The sequence below is a fragment of the Filicampus tigris genome, chromosome 14 (genome assembly GCF_054856515.1).
Source record: "Filicampus tigris isolate MCC_2025a chromosome 14, RoL_Ftig_1.0, whole genome shotgun sequence".
NCBI lineage: Eukaryota > Metazoa > Chordata > Actinopteri > Syngnathiformes > Syngnathidae > Filicampus > Filicampus tigris.
In genome coordinates this window covers 11,769,475-11,789,417 of record NC_141230.1, presented here as the reverse complement: position 1 = coordinate 11,789,417, position 19,943 = coordinate 11,769,475, and the positions used below count along the sequence as shown (strand labels likewise).

The window sequence follows — 19,943 nt, the reverse complement described above, 5'->3', positions numbered from 1 at the left end:
AGTTTTGGGAAAGAAAAGAGTGGACCATATGATCTGTGAAAAACTACTGCAGTGTTGCATAATGGGAAATGTAGGCTCTTATATGAGTACATCGTTGTAGAGCCCAAAAATATATAATTAAATAATACAAAGATAAATACATTTTGTTTATATTTGAATTAAATGTATTCGGACACAATTGTAAAGGCATACAGTGACATCAAAGCTTATACTTACACAAATGACCCCCTTTTTTAAATCCTAAAATAAATCATATTACATTTTTTTTTAAATTAAAAATATGATTATTAAATATAAAAAATAATTTTGTTTGCAAATGAATTGAATACAGTGGCACCATCAGCAAGGCGGTGACATCTATATGATTATTAATAAAAATATTTTTAAGGATAAATCATATTTCACAAAGTATTTTTGGTCATTTTTAAAATATGTTTTAATTGATCGAAGAGATGCCCTCATACTTATAGATGGTGGAATTCATCCATCCATCCATCCATTATCTATACCGCTTATCCTCCCTCACAAGGGTCGCGGGGCGTGCTGGAGCCTATCCCAGCTGTCTTTGGGCAGTAGGCGGGGGACACCCTGAATTGGTTGCCAGCCAATTGCAGGGCACACAAAGACAAACATCCACACTCACAATCACAACTAGGGGCAATTTTTAGAGTCCAATCAACTTACCATGCATGTTTTTGGAATGTGGGAGGAAACCAGAGTACCCGGAGAAAACCCACGCAGGCACGGGGAGAACATGCAAACTCCACACAGGGAGGCCGGAGCTGGTGGAATTCAATATAATATAATTTTAGAATTATTTATATAATATTTTGCATAGTAAGTAAAAATGGAATTGATTTAAGGGATGCCGTGGTAAACAGAGATAGTGACATCCAAACACAGAAAGTAAATAAAATAAATTTAAAAAAAAATAGTTTGAAAATAAATCATTTCATATTGCTCATGGTAAAAAAAAATGTTAAAACCTATTAATGAAATAAATACAAAATATTTAATGTGTTTGCATTTTAAATGATTGCAAGGACACCAGGTGACATCCAATCAGGTATTTAATCGAACAACACTTTTTTGTGTAATTTCAAGTGTAATTTTCTTTTCAAATAATTTTCAGGATGTCATCAATAATGCAAAAATAGTAAACACATACATACATACATATATATATATACATATATATACATATATACATATATACATATATATATATATATATATATATATATATATATATATATATATATATATATATATATATATATATACACACACATATATATATATATAGTGACGTCATCCACCCCATCATCCAGAGAGACGGTGATGTCCGAAAGCGTTTCCAGCCTGGGAACTTGGGAATGATCCCAAAACTGACAAAAGTCCTCCCAACTCGAAACTAACTATATGAATTCGTTGTTTATCCCAGTGTTCTGGTGAATGTTTTTCTTTTTTTTTTAAACAGGGAATGCGTACACGAGTATGCCTCTACTGTCCGACGGCAGCCTCACTGGCACACAGACCTGACCTAGAATTGCTACTTAGAATTCGGACCAAACCATTTGTGCGCAACGGAGAGGGGTGCTGCTGTCGGCGGTATTGCTAGTAGAGCGACGTCAGGAAATCTTGACTGGGCAATGGAGAAGGACCACTGGAAAAACTCGGGTGAAGGGGGTGGGGGGGGAGACGTGTTTGCATTTTATTATGGTGCCGCGACCATGTTGTGATTTTGGCGTGTCGCTAAGGAGAAATTAAAAGTCCCAGGTGAGTGACATGTTTTTGCTGGCCTTCGACGAATCCAGGTGGATAAGAAAAAAGAAAAGTGTCGCCAGTGGGAAGGCACTGTTCGCCTCCTGGCAACGGGGCACACGCGGGGTCCTCCTCCCGGGGACAGCTCACTCCGGTATCCGTCCGTCGCCCTCCCGAACGACACCCCCCTCCCCACCCAACCACCCAAAGGCTCTTCGGCTGCTGGCTAGCAAAGCCCCGCGTCGCGTCCACAGCCGTGGCGGACAACCGAGGCGCTCCTTTTCCACGTTACAGAAGCCCCATTTTGTTCTCCCCCCCCTCCTCCTCCTCCTCCTCCCATTCCCACCAAGCAACCAGCGCGACAAAAGCGGATTATTCACGATGGTCTCGGCATGGCGCAAAAGCCGCGGAGAAATGCTGTTTTTTTAGCCGCCGACAGCGGAGGACCGCCCGAGCTTGTTGGTGAAAATGGAAAAAAAGGATACAATGCCCGCCGCGCGTGTTGTGCATTCCACTGGAGCTCCGCGGACGTGGGGTATTGTATTTTTTTTGTTCTCATTCAAAAAAAAAAAAAAAAAGCTCTTTGGTGTGATTCGTACACGGCGGCGGTGAGAGATTATAAAGGCCTTGAGCCTTCTCATTTTAATTGTTACATTGTTAACGGAGCTAGCACAAGTTGAACAACGCACGCCCGCCGACCGAGGGCCCTCACACTAAGGGCTTTTTCTTTATGAAGCCACGGCGAGACTGTGAAGGCACCTTTCGTGTCGCGGGCGAGACGTCGTTGTTCTCTCCGTCCACTGGCCTTCCTCTTCGGGGAAGACTTTGTTTGCGCTGGCCGACGGGCTCCATGAATGCTCAAGTCCTCCTTCCACCCCCACCCCCCACCACAGCAGCAGCTCTGTGGCAAAGAGGAACAACTTATTTTTTAGGGGGAAAATGGGAGAGAAAAAAAAGTTCCTTAAGTTTTTCAAGCGCCATTGGCTTGACTTTTTTTTTTTATCCGCCAGGAGTAGTCCAAGTGGGGCGCTGAGATTCAGTGAGGAGGTGGGGGACTCTCGCCTGATGCGTAGCCGATGTGTGCTTTAAGTTTATTTATAGTTTGGGGTTTGTAGCCGTGTGTGTGTGTGTGCGCGTGTGTGTTTTAGGAGGCCGTTTGTGAGGAACTTTGTGCGGCTTTGTACTGTGTGACACACATTTGAAACACGCCAAAGTGTGTGCAGCTTTGTTTCTATTGGATCAGAGCCACAGGTTCTTGTAGTGCTAGCATACCTTTTCTGGTGTCCACAGACACAAATAGTTTACATTTTTATGGTCCATCCATACGGTCTTCAGTTTTTAATCACAGTTATAAGATTATCTTGTTTTGTCACACAACTGTAGCCTTTTGAGTGATGCTCTTATCAAGTTGGGGCAGGTATGGGATGAGTGTCACCCACAACTAAACATGCTAAAGCTAGTTAGCTTGCAAGAAGACACTATCTAACAAATTCTTAGAGTTTTAGCACACTTAACAATGTTCCTTTTGCCATGTGTTGCTTTATAAACATACAATAGGCATAGAAAAACACATTTCTAATGTTTAGCTATGATTTTTAAAAAATGTTTACTTTTTTAGGTTATTATAACAAATATGTACTCTGTGCAACTAAGAGCTAACTGCTAAAGCTAGCTTTTGATTTGACACTATCCATAAGTTGTTCTACGTCTAGTGCACTCAAAAATGTTTCACTTTTCATTTGTTAGCTAACCTTATGAAAACTCACAGTCAGCGTAATTCGTGTTTGTAAGATTAAAGACTTAAGTTTGATACTATCCACAAGTTTAAACATACACTGGCAGTGGAATTCAATTTATGTTATGTAGCCTTGACATATCATATCACTCTATTCTTGTAAATTGATATAACAAATTGTCACCCTGTTCAACCAGGAGATTTATGCTAAAGCTCACTTTCAATTAGACATGATCCACATATTGTCATAGTTTTATCACACTTAAACATTTGTTCCTCTTGCCATTTGTTACCTTATAAACATACAAAGGCACTAAATGGTATTTATATTTACAAGGTGTATACGCCCGCTATATCATGCTTCAGTTTTCACAGTCCCACTATCTGTACATCACATTTTTTGTAAGTGTTGTTACATCCATCTGTCCATTCTTTGTATCTTTGTCTCTTATCCTGGCTAGGGTTGCGGGTGTGCAGGAGCGCTTTGAGATGTTGGTCAAGTTTTTTTTGTACAATATTTTGGTGATAGCCATTTCTCTTGTGCTCTCTCAATATATTGTTTAAATGTATTTGCACTGTTTAAAGACCTTTAAAAAATAAAGTAAATGCTATAAAAACATGGCAAGAAAGTATTTAAATAGGATATTTCTATATCACAGGTTTCATTTATTGTGATGGTGTTCTGGAATGTACCCCTTGCAATGGATGGGGGATTATTGTTTGTGTGACATTTTTAAGATGTTATAAGTTAAGATAACAAATATGGACTGTGTCAACCAAAGCTTAAGATGCTAAAGTTTTCAATTTGACATGGTCCACACATTGTTATAGTTTTAGCACACTTAAACATATGTTCCTCTTATCATTTGTTGACCTATAAACGTACGCATGTAGTGGAATTCAAATATGCAATGTGTAGGTGGGACATTTTGAGCTATGATGTAGGTTAAAATGGCAAATCTGAATCTGTCAGTTCTCGTCTGTATTTCAGGAACGCCCGGTTGGTTTGAGACCAAACGGCTTTATTTGGCGCTGTGTTTGCTTGTGCGGTGCTTGTGTGTGACATGAGAATTATATTCAATTGGCTGTCGCCGACAAAGGACGGACTGGGACCTCGTGGGTTGGCTGGCCAAACAGACAGGAACTTAGTGACGGATAGACGATGCCCATGTGTACTTCTATGTGTGATTGTCAATATCTTTTGTGCTTCCCAGAGGTTAAAATGGTAAAGCTAGCCTTCAATTGATCACTATCCACCACTTCTTATGACGTTTTAGCGGATTTAGAAGGGCTACCCTTATTTGCTTTTTTTTTTTTACAAGTCTACCGATTAAAGGGGGAGTCTGCAGTTAAAAAAAACAAAACAAAAAAACTATTTTAGTCATATGTTAAAGCTGACTGTATGACTGGACATTAGAATACTGTATTATCATAGAGCTAAGTAGAGACAGACGGCCTTTCTGTGTTTTGTCGTTCATTTGCCGTGCGCACACAGGCACACGCTGCAGCCTCACAGGACAACCAGCAGTCTTGGGTTGGATTATTTACCTGTGGTTAACAATGAAAATTATAAAGAAGGAATTGGACAGCCCTTGAGACAAAATAAGGGTTACATCACAACACTCTATCATGAATAAGTCATGCTAGTATGTATGTTCTTATAGTGTATGTTTGAATACAAACCCACATGGTGTAGACTGATATTGTTGAGCTATTTTCATTAAGCTTCTGTCTTCTATCTAGCTTCTATGGAGAGGTTAAATTTGCAAACCTGTGTTACCGGGCTAAATGCTTTAAGATAGCTTCCACAAGGAAATACACAGGTTCTTTTTCTGCCTTATAAGTAGGGCTGGGCGATATGACTGAAAAGTATATCACGATATAAGTGTTTCATATTGGTCGATATCGATATAGATTGCATTTTTTTTCTATTTTTAAACAATTGAAAATAATGACCCGAAGAAAAATACATTTAGGTTATTTTATTTTAACATAATACTTAACGTTTAATAAGAGGTCAATGTAACTATGAAAGAGTGAAATAAACCTGTCGATATAAAGATGAAATAAACTCAGTTTGAAAGATAATGTGCTTTGAAGGACTGAGAAACGTTTGAAAAACTGTCACAATCTAAGTATTTTACATCAGTCAATATTGATAATTATTGATTTTGTTTTAAACCTTACCTTCAAATAACAGTCAACTGTTTTTTGTACATCGTTATGTAGTGTAATGTGCAGTTTGTCCTCCATCAGTGCATTGTAAATGCGTATTTGCATTAGGTCTACCCCAAAGCAGTTGTTGACACATATATTAGCCTTCAATCAATGTTCAGCCAATGTAAGTGAACGAATACTCTCTTGCAGTGCATACATCATCGTTGACCTTCTTTATCTTTTTAGCGGAATCATTATTGCCATAGTCCATTCATATTTCATACTTGCTTGATTTTACCTTGAGTGCGATGCCGGTGTCGGATAAGGCCAACTACTGCTAGCATGTCAAAGACAAGAATTCCTCTACTTGTACACCATGGCTCCATCCACGGGTTTTTAATAGGGTTATCATGCATAATATAATTTAATTGTTAGAGTTGTACTGAGTCGAGTGGTCATTTATTTGAGCAAAGTTACGGCGCTCGCTCGCTGGACGCGAGCGTAGCGCACGGACGCCGGGCCCGCGAGCCTAGCGCACGGACGCCAGGCCCGCGAGCGTAGCGCATGGCCGCCGGGCCCGCGAGCATACTCCGTTGAGTTAACTGCTTCTTCCTCGTTGGTTTAAAAGCTGCTTCTTCTTTGGTTTAAACGCTTCTTCTTCATGTTTGGAGGCGGAAGCACGCTGCCTACATCACGCACCATGCTGCGATCGGGTTTGTTTTTCTTTTTTCTATTGAACGTTTTATCGAAGGCATTTTCTATTGGTATCGATCACGTGTCAATCGCGATACATATCGATATCGAATTATCGGCCCAGCCCTAGCATCCAGATTAAAGAGAATTTAAACCTACAAGGGGCAGACATGACTGTTATGGTCATATTTTGGCTTTTGTAGAGGTTAAGTTGCCCAGTATGGATTCTGTTTTACCCACAGCTAAGCATGCTAAAGATAGCATTTATTTTGAATACCAACAATGGCAACCTTTTTTTGCTTTACAACAAATTGTTTCCCTTGTTGCTTTGCTCTCTTCCAAAGCACACACAGGTAATGGAATTTAATGTGTGACCTTTATAGCTATTAATGTGAAGGGCACTTTTTTACATCTTATTGTAGTGGTTAACTTTTAAGTGGCCACTTAGGTACCTTAGTATCAACCACAACTGAACTGCTAAAGAATGTGCACTAACATGTTCTCATGTCCTTGTGTCATTTTGTTGCCTTCCAATTGCCTACGGGTAATGGAATTTTGACTCATAGTGTGTCTGACCTTTTCATCTATTATAATTATTATTATAATTAGTATTAATCTGTGGTACTTTTGTAACTCTTTTATGTAAAGCTGCTATCAGGTTAGCTCCTAAAGATATATGTCCACTCATTTTTTTTCAGTAAAAAAAAAAAAAAAAAACAAGAAAAAAAACTGTTAAACCTTTTGATACAAGAGATGGCATAGAAACGCATCTGAACAGTCAGTGGGTAGCTAGTTAGCAGCTAACGCTCGCGGCCTCTGTATATTGTTCCCACAGCCCCCCCCATTGATCCTTTGGGAATAAGTGTCGCAAATGCGCTCAGTTCATGCTTTGATGCTTGCTGTACTGAGGTTTAGTGAGGTATTTAGAGGTGTTGCTTGATGTTTTTATTTCTGTGTGTGTGAGACTTTTAAAGTCTTATTCGGTCATATTCCAAATTTTAAGACCTTTTTTAGGTGTTCAGATTGTGAGGTGTCATTGTATCAACAATATGCCACCATAATTGGAAAGCAAATCTACTACACAAGAAATTTTCCCTTGTGAAATTTTGTTTCGTTTGTATGAATAAGTAGGTACTTTTAATTGAATTTAAATGTCTAAAAACCTTTTATTGTGGTCTTCTTCTTTAAGCCTCCGACGAAAGCATTACATGGACTTTGTGTATGCGCTGCCCAAGCTTGGTTTCCATGCACACAAGGCACACTTTCTTATTTGAAGACTGAGGGCCCCCTCAATTGCTAAGCAACACCACTGTCTGCTTGCATCATTTATTTATGTGATGCACACAGGTTCTTATTTATATCTCTTCTTCCAATTCGACGCTGTCGTCTTTTCATTATAGAAACCAATGCATCAAATCTTTGTTGGCAATAAACTAGTACCCATCCCATGAGGGTGGTCGGCCTCCGATTTGGTTGACTTTCAAAACAAAATTTCCCATTAAAAACTATTTAGAATTCAGGGGTCTTGGTCTACAACTGTCCCAATATATGATATTTCAAGGTTATGATATGAATGACACGCTATTAACCAGCTTGCGCAGCAGCGTAAGAATTTTACTTGCGTACAGAGGTTCAGCTTACATTGCCGCCAGTGGAATGGAACTCAGTCATAATACGAGGAACCCTCTGTAATTTGTTCCAGAGTCTAAACTGTCTCCATGGCAAACCTTTTTTATTGTTTTTATTTTAATTTAAATTGCCATATAAGCATAAATGAGCCATTCTGTTAAAAACAATAAGGCACGCAGAGGAGGGGGCTAATGAACCTCACATGGCTGCTGCACCTCACGTCTCATTTTTTCACATTAGTGTCACACAAGTACGAAATTCAATCAACCACTAATTAAAGTGGAAATCAACTCCCAAAAATTCTTTACAATAACATCTTCTGTGTGACTCCACTAGTTTAAACACGGCATTCTGCTTAATGTTGCATTTGTGGAAAGAGTTAATTAGCAAAATCCACCCTTTTTTAGCCATCTCCGGGGGTGACCATTTTGCCCCTTTCTGTCAACTGAGAATGACATTACAGATGCTCAGAGTTCAGGTAACGACCAATCATGGCTCACCTGTTTTGTGAAGCTGAGCCATGATTGGTTGTTACCTGAGCCATGAGCAACTGTGATGTCATTTTCAGTTGACAGCAAGTGACAAAATGGCCGCCCCCCCCCGAGTTGGACAACAATGGGTGGAGTTTACTACTACTACTATATTACACAACCATCATATTAATCAGAACCCCGTGTTTGGATTAGTGGGGCTGCATAGAACATATTATTGTAAAGAATATTTTGGGGTTGACTTCCCCTTTTAAGTATTACATGTTAAAACTACCCACAAAATATAGCGTGCTACCCTCTGATCACAAGCTAGCTTGTCAGTGTCTAGCTAAAAGCTAACGTAGCAACCTCCGTCTTTACTCTGGCAACATCACAAATAGATGGACGCAAATGCGCATGCATGCATACCAGTTACAGAGCGTCAAAAATCAAAGTCCTTTGTTTACAAAAAATGGAGAATACTGGCTCCTGCTCAGAGTCCTGTCAAGCTGGCAAGATTGAACACAAATGGGAAGCAGAAACCTCCCAAAATAAAACTGGTCATGGCGCTGAACTTACTTGGTTTACCAGACGCAACACTTCCACCCATCCACATGACGACATGACTCCTGGCGATCATCTCTCAGTAGCGTGACACCGAAACACAAATTCTCATCTTTTAAGGCGCTTGACCTATGAGGTAGCTCTGTATACAAGATGGAGCACATGTAACCTGTCACAGGATTTCATGTGGTCCCTCATCTCTTGAAGTTTAAATGAGTGTTTGGTCGGAAAAGGAGCGTAAACAATCGGTGACCTAAAACTTTGCACCGCTTGTATGTTTGCGCCATGTTGTCATGTCAACACGAGCGACCGAGTGCTTTTCCTTGCCGCTGTGCTTGTTTGCTTGTCACCCGTTGAAGCAAAGTTCTCTATCCCTGTGTGTTGCAGGTGTGAATGACTTGTGGCTGTAGGTTGTCGTGAGTGGGCCAGCTTCCTGCAAGTGCACACGCTCAGGCGCGCATACACACAGCCTCCAGGGGGGAGGGGGCTGACTGCGAGGGCTCTGGTGGAGAGCACATATCAGTGCCCAGGAGACCCGAGGCCTGGTCCGCCATATGAGGCCCTGCTCAAGGGGCAGGGGGGGCTTCTGAGGTAAGCAAATTCAACTCTGCTGCTCTCTTTTTACCCACATTAAACACACCATATCACAACCATTTTTTTTTACTCCTATTTTTTTTCTCCATTCTTTTGGAGAAACTACAATGACATTTTTTTTAGGGGTCAAATGTTTTAAAAAAAAAAAAAAAATTGATATTTTTACAGTGGGTCCTTAAGAGTTTAATATAATATCAAACGAAAAAAGTGCAATGGGAAGTAATGGAAATAATCTTTTCCGAGATGTCTGTCACCATAATAAATCCTTCTCATAACTGTACGGGCAATGTTTTGAATCACACTCTTTGCTGTCACAAGAAGAAGAAGTTAGCTGCTGTATAATAAAATTGTGTAATCACCCTTAACTCTGATGACATGCATGGTGGCGAAGATTACATCTTGTGCTTGGGAGTAGAGACTTTTCGCACAAACACAAAACACAGCTGGTTTTCTTCTCTTTCGTTTTTGTTAGTCAATTTGGGCATATTTGACTGAATAGCCAGGACAGAGAAATTTCTATATATTTTTTTTTCCATCACATTATTCCGGTGTGGTACCCTATGTGGTGGTATCACAAGGAGACAAAAGCGAAAGACAATAATAGTGCATGGGTATTTGTAGGCGCGGTTCGGGGCGCTCAAGATCACCTTACAACAGTAATAAAAATGTAACGATAATTAGGAATGCCATAAAAGAAAGGTCATAAAACGTGTGGAAGTCAGATGGCCTATGCAGATCCGGGAGTTTTAAGACGGGATTTAAATTGTGTAGGGAATCGATATCTTGGAGTGAGTGTGGAAGTGGGGCTACATTACTGAAAGCTCCAGACCCAAATTGGGATAAACAGGCTTGAGATGCATTGAGGAAGAAGAGTGTAGAAAACAGGATGGAACGTAGCGATGGATGAGGGCAGGAAGATAAAAGGGGTGTCAGCTTGTGGGGAGAATTGAAGGTGAGTAGAAGGATGTAGTAGCCAATGCAGGTTCTTGAGTATAGGGTGATATGTGTAAAGGAGTGAGCTGTGGACAAGATGACTGTTTGTGCAATTTAGATGCTGACTGAGCTTAAGTCTCACGAGATTTGCTGACATCCTGTCCAATGTCACGAATGATGATGGTTGCATTTCTGTTTTGTTTGACTTTAAAGGTAATTTACTTCCAAAATCATTTGAAGGGATGCTCTGAAAACTCATTCGAAATTCGAAAAGTGTATTTTCATTTTCAGTCCGAAAGACTTTTGTCACTGAAACAACACAGCTCAAATGCCAGCGCACCAATGGCGTGTTGACCTGAGAAGAGTTGGTGCCTTGATTTGGGGAAATGAGCCCACAGCCAAAATTCCCGCGCCACTGCAGGTGGCCATGGGTTCGGGAGGGGAAGGCTCTGGGGCTGCTGAGGACTGCCTCTCCACTGGCCGTTGAACGTGTGCGCGTTGCTTTGAAGCAAGCGCAAAGCTCACACTTAGGCTACATTCACATTGCACGCAGGGCGTAATGATCTTTTTATGTACTTCTTCACCAAAACAAATGCGACTTCTAATTTGATTGGAATGCATCTGCAAAGTGACACACATGCGCATAAGACACAATGTCACATGGCGCAGTGTTTCCGGAAATAAATAGGGTCTCGGGTGTTGCGCTCATCTCAGTTCTCCGTTTACAACTTCTTTAAGTCCTCGTTCCTCGCTCCTCTGTTCACATGTTAGTGCCTTCCGCCAGAAATTATAAAAAGCAGACAAAGAGATTGATGGAGGAGGGAGAAATGCTTGCAGAAATTAGATGGTCGGCCCTGGTTGACGTAATTTCCCGAGGACTGCAACGAAAGATGACGTTATGGCGTTGACTGCGTTTACGTGTGGCCAATAAACCTTTAAAAACCCGAACATTTACAGTATTCAGATTTTTAAAATTCCAAATATCATGCCAGGGTTACTCCCTTTCCGACTCGAATATGCGTGCATGTATACGGCAATCAGAATATCCAGAATGTACGAGACACTACTCATGCAGAATCTCGGTCTTTGTAGTACATGAAGTGCTCGTATGTGCGCTTTTTGTCGCGCAACCCACCGGAAATACACCTTTAGTGGTAAATAAAGCATGGCATAAGCTAGAGTAAGTACGACACCACACTTTGATACCCGGGAGTAAACCGACTGCTTCATTTGTGCGGTGAATGACATGAAATGTGTTTTATTGACGGAAGCAAGTAACAAGGGGAGATGACGTAAATTGCGTCATGCCATCCTCCGTGTGTCGCCGTTTCAGTCGAGTTATTTAAATGTGGGGGGGTAACTCTCCGCTCGAGCCATTTCAACGGGTTATTCCGAATGAGTCAGAAATCGGAAATTTGACGTTAACCCGAATATTGGCTGCATGTAAACATAGTCACTGACTCATCGCCGCTTAATTATTTCTGTCGACACATATTTCTGTTTTGTTTCAACTGGGATTCAATTAAAATCAAGTGTGATCAACACTGGCTACGTTTAATGGACACATTTTTTGGGACCGATGAGAGTTTGGATTAAAAATATGATCAGACACAAAAGTGTGAGAGAACAGCTTTGCCCTGTCATAACCGGTCGCGACTTGTGTTCATTGAAGTTCCAAAGTCTTGATTATATTTTAGATTTTTTTAAACATATTTTCCAGGAATCTTTAACACGCATTTCCTTATGCACTTTTTTTGTGGAGAAAAAACTGCTTGGCACTCATTATCTTCACAGTTGTAGACAAAGCGGTGCCATTGTTTGATAGTTCAACACTGCCGTGATGCAACTGTGACGATTCTGTTGCATAGTCTCTCTCTTTTGACATTTATCTGCGAAGGCATCGATAGCTTTGTCGCGATGGGATGAAGCCCTTGAGTTGTGGCATTAATTATTCCAGAGCAATGAGGATGTCATAGCTTGCGCCACTTGGCTCTATCTGCATGTTGTTTGGACTTATTCTCTGATTTGGACACAATCATGGGACAAAACACAGTCATGCTGCTCTTCCTCAAATCTCTGTCCCGGCAGTTTATTTATCTGCTATCTAATCCCAGTGCATGTTAACTGAAAACCATGGGGAGGTGAAGGACGCCCGGGAAATAGATATTGATGGAAGGCAGCAGAGGATTTATTTTTCTTCTGTTCATTGGCCTCTCATGTTTCTTTTTGCATTTGTTTGCTCTGTGGGATTTCTAATGAAAGCTCCATAGATTTGGGCTATGTTGCTCACTTCCCTACGGAATGCTTTGTGCGGGGGGCGCTCCTTTCCCAGTCAAACAGATTATACGTGTAGAAGTGTCTCCTTGCCCACCATATTGATTTTCACTCTCTACACTCACTTTTTGTTGTTTCCTTTGATCCATTTTAATAACTTCAAAATTCAAGCCACCGCATCATACACTACAGTTAGTTATGGTTCGGATCAGTTCGGACCCGATCAGGCTTCTGTTCACATAACGGTGACATCATAGTATATGCAGTAGTTTATCAAGTACTGCTTATCCATTTTCTATAGCATTTGTCCTCATTAGGGTCACAAGTATTCGGAGTGTGGCCCCGTTGACTTGGAGCAAGAAGGAGGGTACATCTCTGACTGGTCACCAATCAATTGCAGGGCACATAGACAAAAGAACCATTCACATTCACACCTCTGACCAATTTAGAGTCTTTCATGAACGAGAGTACCGAGAGGAAACCCATGCAATCATGGGGAGATCATGCAAAGCCTACACAGAGAACCCGTATTTCCTGACTGTGAAGCAGAAATGTTAATTACTAATTCACCAATTAATAAAATACATACTGTACACGTGACATGGTGCTGACAGTACTTAAGTATTTAAGAAGTACTGCTTTGAATCCGATGTTTGTCTCTGTGTGCCCTGCGATTGGCTGGCAACCAGTTCAGGGTGTCCCCCGCCTACTGCCCAAAGACAGCTGGGATAGGCTCCAGCACGCCCCGCGACCCTCGTGAGGAGAAGCGGTACAGATAATGGATGGATGGCTGCTTTGAATCCTCCTTTTGATGCAGTGAAAGTATTTTTTTGTCACCTTTTGTTCTCTTCCCATTATTCATTGTGACATGAAAGGAGTCAGACAATTCTCTGCCGACCAATCGACATTGTCTCGCTTCGCCCTCCATAAGTGGACCAATGTGGACCACTGCATACGGCACCAATGAAGGAAAATGAAAAGATGAACAGTCTGCTATTTAGGGACCCTATCTAATGGAAATACCCTATCAGGGATGCATTGGTGTACTCAGAAAAAATGCTACAATACTACAACTTTGATCCCCCTTGAGCAGCCTGACATATACATTCCGTGCAGGCGGAGCAGGGGCCATGTCGTTAGAGTTGACGTTAGCGCGGATGACACGGCGCTCACTACTAGATGGTACAACACTGCATTACTGCAACCTTTTTGACTTTGTGGGTTGTTTCAAGTTGCTGTTTTTTCCCATTACACAAGTTGCCCTTATCATCAATAATTGGTGAGGGAAACGATCGTGTTAATTATACAAATGTCTAGCTTGTGTACCTGTGCATTATCAAGCTTATGTGCAAGCCCACCTGTTCCAACCTTTGAGGCAATTGTACCATGAAACCAACTGAAATGACCAGCACATCTGTATATGGATGAAATTAGTCAATGCTGCACAAGCAGTCTTTATCGAGATAAAAAATGGTAGATTTAAAGCTGTGTGCTATTCAGAACATTGTGGGTTATTCCTTGGACTGTTCCAATCCCCACAAATACTTTTTAGTGGGAGAAAGTAGTTTTGGCATTGTTGTGCTGACTAACAAACAAACTGGAGAAAATATAACCTCCTTGGCAGTAGTAATAATCCCCCAAAACTTGAAAACAAGCAATGTTTTCCATGGCTCTCCATTTGCCGGCTCACCAAACTTGACTGTCTGACCACATGCAGTTATTCAGTGGCCGTGGGCTGACAGATTCAACTTAAATAACGATGCATTTAAAGACATGGCGGGGCATTTCTTTTTAATGCCCTTGTTATGATTTTAGTATGTAAACCGGCACGCCAAAAAAAATGCCACCTATTTTGTCAAATTAACACATGTTGTGTGTCAGAGGCAGTGAAAATTGGCAACAACACACATTTGGGCTCACACGCACCCTTCCATACATGCAGTCGCCCACAGTGGTGTCTTGCTTGCTTGTATGAAAGGCATCAAACTGGGTTGAGTAATTGAGTGAAAATTGCATTTGATCCCGTTCTTTGCAGCCATGATGGAAATATTACCAGTTTAAAAACACAACAAATATAAATCATAACATTAAGGGAGAGCGGCCACACGAGATGTCACTCCAAACAAATGTTTTAGGGCTCTAAGGACCGGCGTGGAGTTGTTTTTATTATACAGCTGAGCGTGCCACTGTAAACGATTGCATCAATAAGTGAAAATGTTTTCTGATGGCAGCATTTTGTAGCGTTTTTGTTCAGGTCCCATAAGCCTGTTTTCCACCAAGAAGTACAGTTCAGTGCAGCGTGCATTCTTTTTGTGGTCCCATTGTCATCTATCGGTGGTAAATGGAGCAAATGTATTTCAGCGATTTTTGCAGAGTTAGGCATTCCATCCCAGGGACGAAACTGTCTGTCCGTCTGTCCAGGGCGGATTCCCATTTTGTGGAGAGTCGGACGGAGGACGAGAATTCTTTTAAAAAGGACAGACTAAGCAAGGACGGAGGTAGGTTTTCGTCCGTCCCTCTTATCGTCCCTAACTGGGTCAAGTCCCGGCTGACGTGTTGTGTTGGGTTATTTTGAAAAGCAAGACACTGCACAACACTGGAGTGCTCTTTTTCATGTGCGTTCCGTCTCTGCAGTATTGTTCTCACAGGCATAGTCTGCCCTGTACTAGACGCCCATTTCACTGATGAGGGGAAAGAAAACACTGAAAGCTAGGGGTGGGCGATATATATCGTCATCGATATCATCGTCAATCTTGCTTTCACGATGTGCAGTTCTACGTTATCGAGTATTAATACTGCCTCGAAAAGTTTAACGAGTCAGTCGATGGCCGCAAAGTATGAGGAAATGCTTAAATCCTCATTCGGCAAATCAGTGTGCATTGATGGCAGAGGAGGAGGAATTGATAATCATTCCCCGAATCAGTGGGCAGGACCCAGTCACGTGACTCTGTTCGCACTGCAGCCGAGATATGTTTCAAATATGGAGGAGTGTCCAGCCGGGATAACAAGACACGAGTCCACGTCGTCCATATTCTGTAAATTATTTGGGGTTGACAAGACTGTCGTCGGTCGCAATATCATTGTTAGAGGTGCCAAAACGGTCACCGTGAAGAGCAATTCTTTTCCACCACGAGCCATATGGGTTACGAGGCAGTATTACCATAGGTGCTTTCTTTGCTGATTTCACAACAAATTCTTGGGCGGGTTGGAGTTGCTGAAGCAGGCTGTTGTACGCTAATGATGGAAAAAAAAAAAAAGCGTATCGCTCAATACAGTGTGCACTGAACCTTCACCAGTGTATCCAGCGATTCGATACAATTATAGGAAGTCCTCAATTTACGAACAAGTTCTGTTCTTGCACTGGCGATGTAACACAATTTTCTGCGGATGTCAGATTTCACCGTTAGTCGAAATTTACATAAATACTTTGTATAAAAAATGAAAATACATGAAAATAAAAAGCATAAGATGCTGTGCTTTTTAGCTTTACTGCTGAGAAGTGAATGGAGAAGAAGGAAAGGAGAAAAAGGGAAAGCTACTTCCGACGTGCAGACACGTTTTAGACATTCTGCGCATGCTCAACCACAAGGAATCCTGGTCTTTGTAGTACAGGAAGTGCAGTGTTTGGCGCGCAGCCCACCGCAAATAGGCAAGCAGAGGTAAACAAGCTCAGAGACGCAGCACAAAAGCACACTTTTGGAGCGAGGAGGAAACCGGCTGCTTCATTCATGCGGTGAGTGACATGAACATCAAGTGTTTTATTGACAGTTGAAAGTAACAAGCGGAAATGACGTCCATTTGAGTCGTGACACCGTGCGTCGCCGTACACAGTGGGCTATTCAAATGCCGGAGCAACTCTGTCCGCTCAATCATGTAAACAGGTCATTCAGAATGTTTCAGAAATCGTGATTTTTACCTTAACCCGAATATTGACTGCATGTGAACGTAGTCCCTCTGGTACCGGGGACAAAATGGCGGAGAAGGCACAGGAGTCGTAAAGTCGAAACGTCGCAGGTTGTACGTTGTAATTCGAGGACTTCCTGTACAAGTATCGTTGCACCCCTGGTATTTACCTACTGTTACTCTCAGACTACACTCTGGACAAATTGTCAGTTAATCAGAGGGCAATCATGAATTTGAGACTTTGTGACAATAGGAATGCAATGGCAAGAAAACAAACACGTTTTTTTCCCTCAAACAAAGCATGACTTCTTGTAGCAAAAAACAATATGGCAAAAAAGGAAGAGCACGGAAAGCTGGATGTCCCCCCCGTTGTTGTCCTCGGTTTAATGTGTGGTGTGACTCTGCTGAATTCATTGGAGCTTCACTCTACCATGTTGCTATGATGTCACACTATTCACGAGCCAACGCAGCCATCCTGTCAGATTATGGTTTACCAAACCAAACCGTATCCTCACGGGATGAACAGAATGAGATGTACCACTTTGTGGAAACATGGCTAATCTATACTCATGAGCGTTCGGCAGCCCAGAGGGGTGGTCTTTGGATCTGCAGGGATGTGACGAATCAGTCGGAATGCACACCCATCCATCATTCTGCTTTCGTGTTTCTCCGATGTGACTGACAGCTATGTGACAAGCGGACTTACCCACCTGCCCCTGACAGGAGGGGTTCTTTCATGATAGGCTGTTGCCATGTGGTAGGCCTTTGGGATCTCTGCAATAACCGCCTGTCTGATTTCCGTGGGACTCGCTGGGCATAATAATTGATTACACAATAAGAATTCAGTTGCTTGTTTGGAATTATATTATTGATTATTCATGTCTTGAAGCAACTGAGACAAAATCGGTTATGCTACGTTCACACCAATTGCGGATGAGCGCTCTGCTTCGCTTTATTCGCTGCCGTTTGACCGCGTGAAATTTGAAACCTGAATGCCGAAGGGCTTCGCTTGGTAGTAGACGACAGCATTTTTCAACATTGCAATCAAGTGGCCGACACTGTGCTGAAGCGTCTTGGTAAAGTTCGACAGCTGTAAAAAAACGAAAGAAAGAAAGTCAAAACATACCAGGTATACCAAGTTCCTCGCTCACGGTTCTCCAAGCCGGGTCTCTTTTTTTCCCGTTCCGGCAGGAGTCGCTGGCCGTGTTATATACGTAGCTCGGGATGTCCTAAAAAGTCAACAATAAGGAAAAAAGTTCATTTGTTTCATCCACGGCGAATGGACGTATTTTCTGTGCTTCGCTCTGCGTCCCACCGATCCAAATGCATGATGCGCGCCGCCCCGCACGCAACCGCGCCTGCCCGCGCAAACTACATTGACTTCAATTGAATCGCGCCACCAGAAACGGATTTGGTGTGAATGCAGCATTAGGGTTACATTAGGCTACATAAAGCCTTTTTAGGTGATGGCCCTGCCAAAACCGACACTGGCCCTGTATATTTGTAATATAATACAATACGTTTCAATGATTATTTCATTTGTAGCGTTGCTATACTGTATTTTTTTAAGCCTTTGAGAAACTATTACTCCTGTGTAGTTACTTTTTTTGCATATTTGTTTTTTTGTGTGATCAAACTGAATTATTTAACATTTGACATTTTCTTTGTATAATCTTTGACGAGATGTCAAATACAATAGTTTGAACTGTAATTATTTTTGTCTAACTTTAAAAAATAAAATAAAATAAAACCAATTAAAAATGGAGGTTCAACTCTTAAAGAGCCTGCCATTTAATTTGTATTTATGTTAGTTTTACTGCCTCGTACACGTATCCCCTTCCCACCCTCATACACTTCACTTCACCTACCCGCTGCTCACAATTACCATCTTAATGACATGACGTAAACATGGAGCGACTGTCAATCGATTCAGGCACGTTCATGCACACGGGGAGCACACCACTATCCCACTTTTAATTTAATTTGTGGTTTCAAAACTCATCACGCCGCTGAATTAATCAAGCTTACTGTCGGATAACATCATATTGATCCTTAAGTGCTGATTTGACGTGTGTTCCTTAAGTACTGCATTCATTTTTCATGTGGTGACAGGAGTCAACTGCAATGCCTTCTGGTGTCCGTCTTGATTGCGGGTACGGTGTATAAGCGGATGAATGGCGGTCGGCAAAATGTGGACTTGACTCAAACATGTCTGGCATATCAGCAGGTTCAAATCTTTATGCTGCTGTTTTATTCTTTTGCCACTGAACAATGACATCCAAAAGGGTGCCACACCTTGAATTTGGATCACTCCCGTCTAAAACCAGCATGTTTCATCATGTTTGCTTTTTACTGACTGTGTAGTAATTCTAACTCTAATACAAAATATATTTACAATATAATTAGATTTGGCATAAAAGCATACATTTAATGTCAAGAATTTAGATACTAATTTAGAAAGTTATGCCAAGTAAAACAATAAACCTGTGTTATTACTAGCATGTGTTGACAGGATTGATTGATGAGATGACACTTTTTTTTTATTAGGAGTCATAAATTGCCCTTAATGATAAATTGCCAGCCAGTCTAATTAGTATTTCAGTGCTAAGATTGACTGACAGATGCAGTTTTCTTTTATGTTGGAGTTGGTTATAAACCAGTGTTGCTGTACTATGTTGCTAGCACATTTAGCATGTGGCTAATGGCAGAGCAGAGATGCCATGTTGTCAAAGAGTCTCTCAGCACAGAAAAGATCACAAGTTGGCAAACTCTTGCAACCATCAAAGCCATAAAGCGCCGGTGCAGTTTTCAGACGTTATTAGGACAAATAAGTACCGACTTGTGGGTCTCGTGGTATGTGTGTAAGCATGCATATATTTATCTGTGCCTGTATATTTAATTGGGGAGGACTTAGCCAGTGTGTTTAAAATTCCTCTGGAATGACACACTCGTGCAAACTGAGGTAATTTAGGGACACAGTCTGGCCCTCCAGAGTGGTGAGTTTTATGATGGGGAGGAGGTTGCACATGGCCCGCATTACTACATTAGCTGGGTTCCTTATTCTCATGGCAGTTGCTCGATGAATAATAAAAACACAAGAGGACTTAATCTTACTTACTTACTAAATGTAACATGGTACATATTATTCCAAATATTTTCACCCGCTGTTTTGGTCTCATTAGTTCTTGCTGGGGCCTTAATTTGTAAAAATAATAATAAAGGAAAAA

General features: G+C 41.4%; 1 protein-coding gene across 2 annotated transcripts in view; it reads left to right on the top strand.

Moving 5' to 3' along the window:
- The first annotated feature begins 1,666 nt into the window (after nucleotides 1-1,666).
- Nucleotides 1,667-19,943, top strand: part of bcl9 (BCL9 transcription coactivator) — a 43,901-nt gene continuing 25,624 nt past the window's right edge. Inside the window, exons 1-2 of one of the 2 annotated variants that reach the window (XM_086050995.1) lie at nucleotides 1,667-1,779; nucleotides 9,400-9,603. The gene's annotated coding sequence lies outside the window, so the exon portion shown is untranslated. Of the gene's footprint in view, nucleotides 1,780-1,807; nucleotides 2,300-9,399; nucleotides 9,604-19,943 lie in introns of those variants that run through there. The other variant, XM_086050994.1, reaches the window with a different exon arrangement.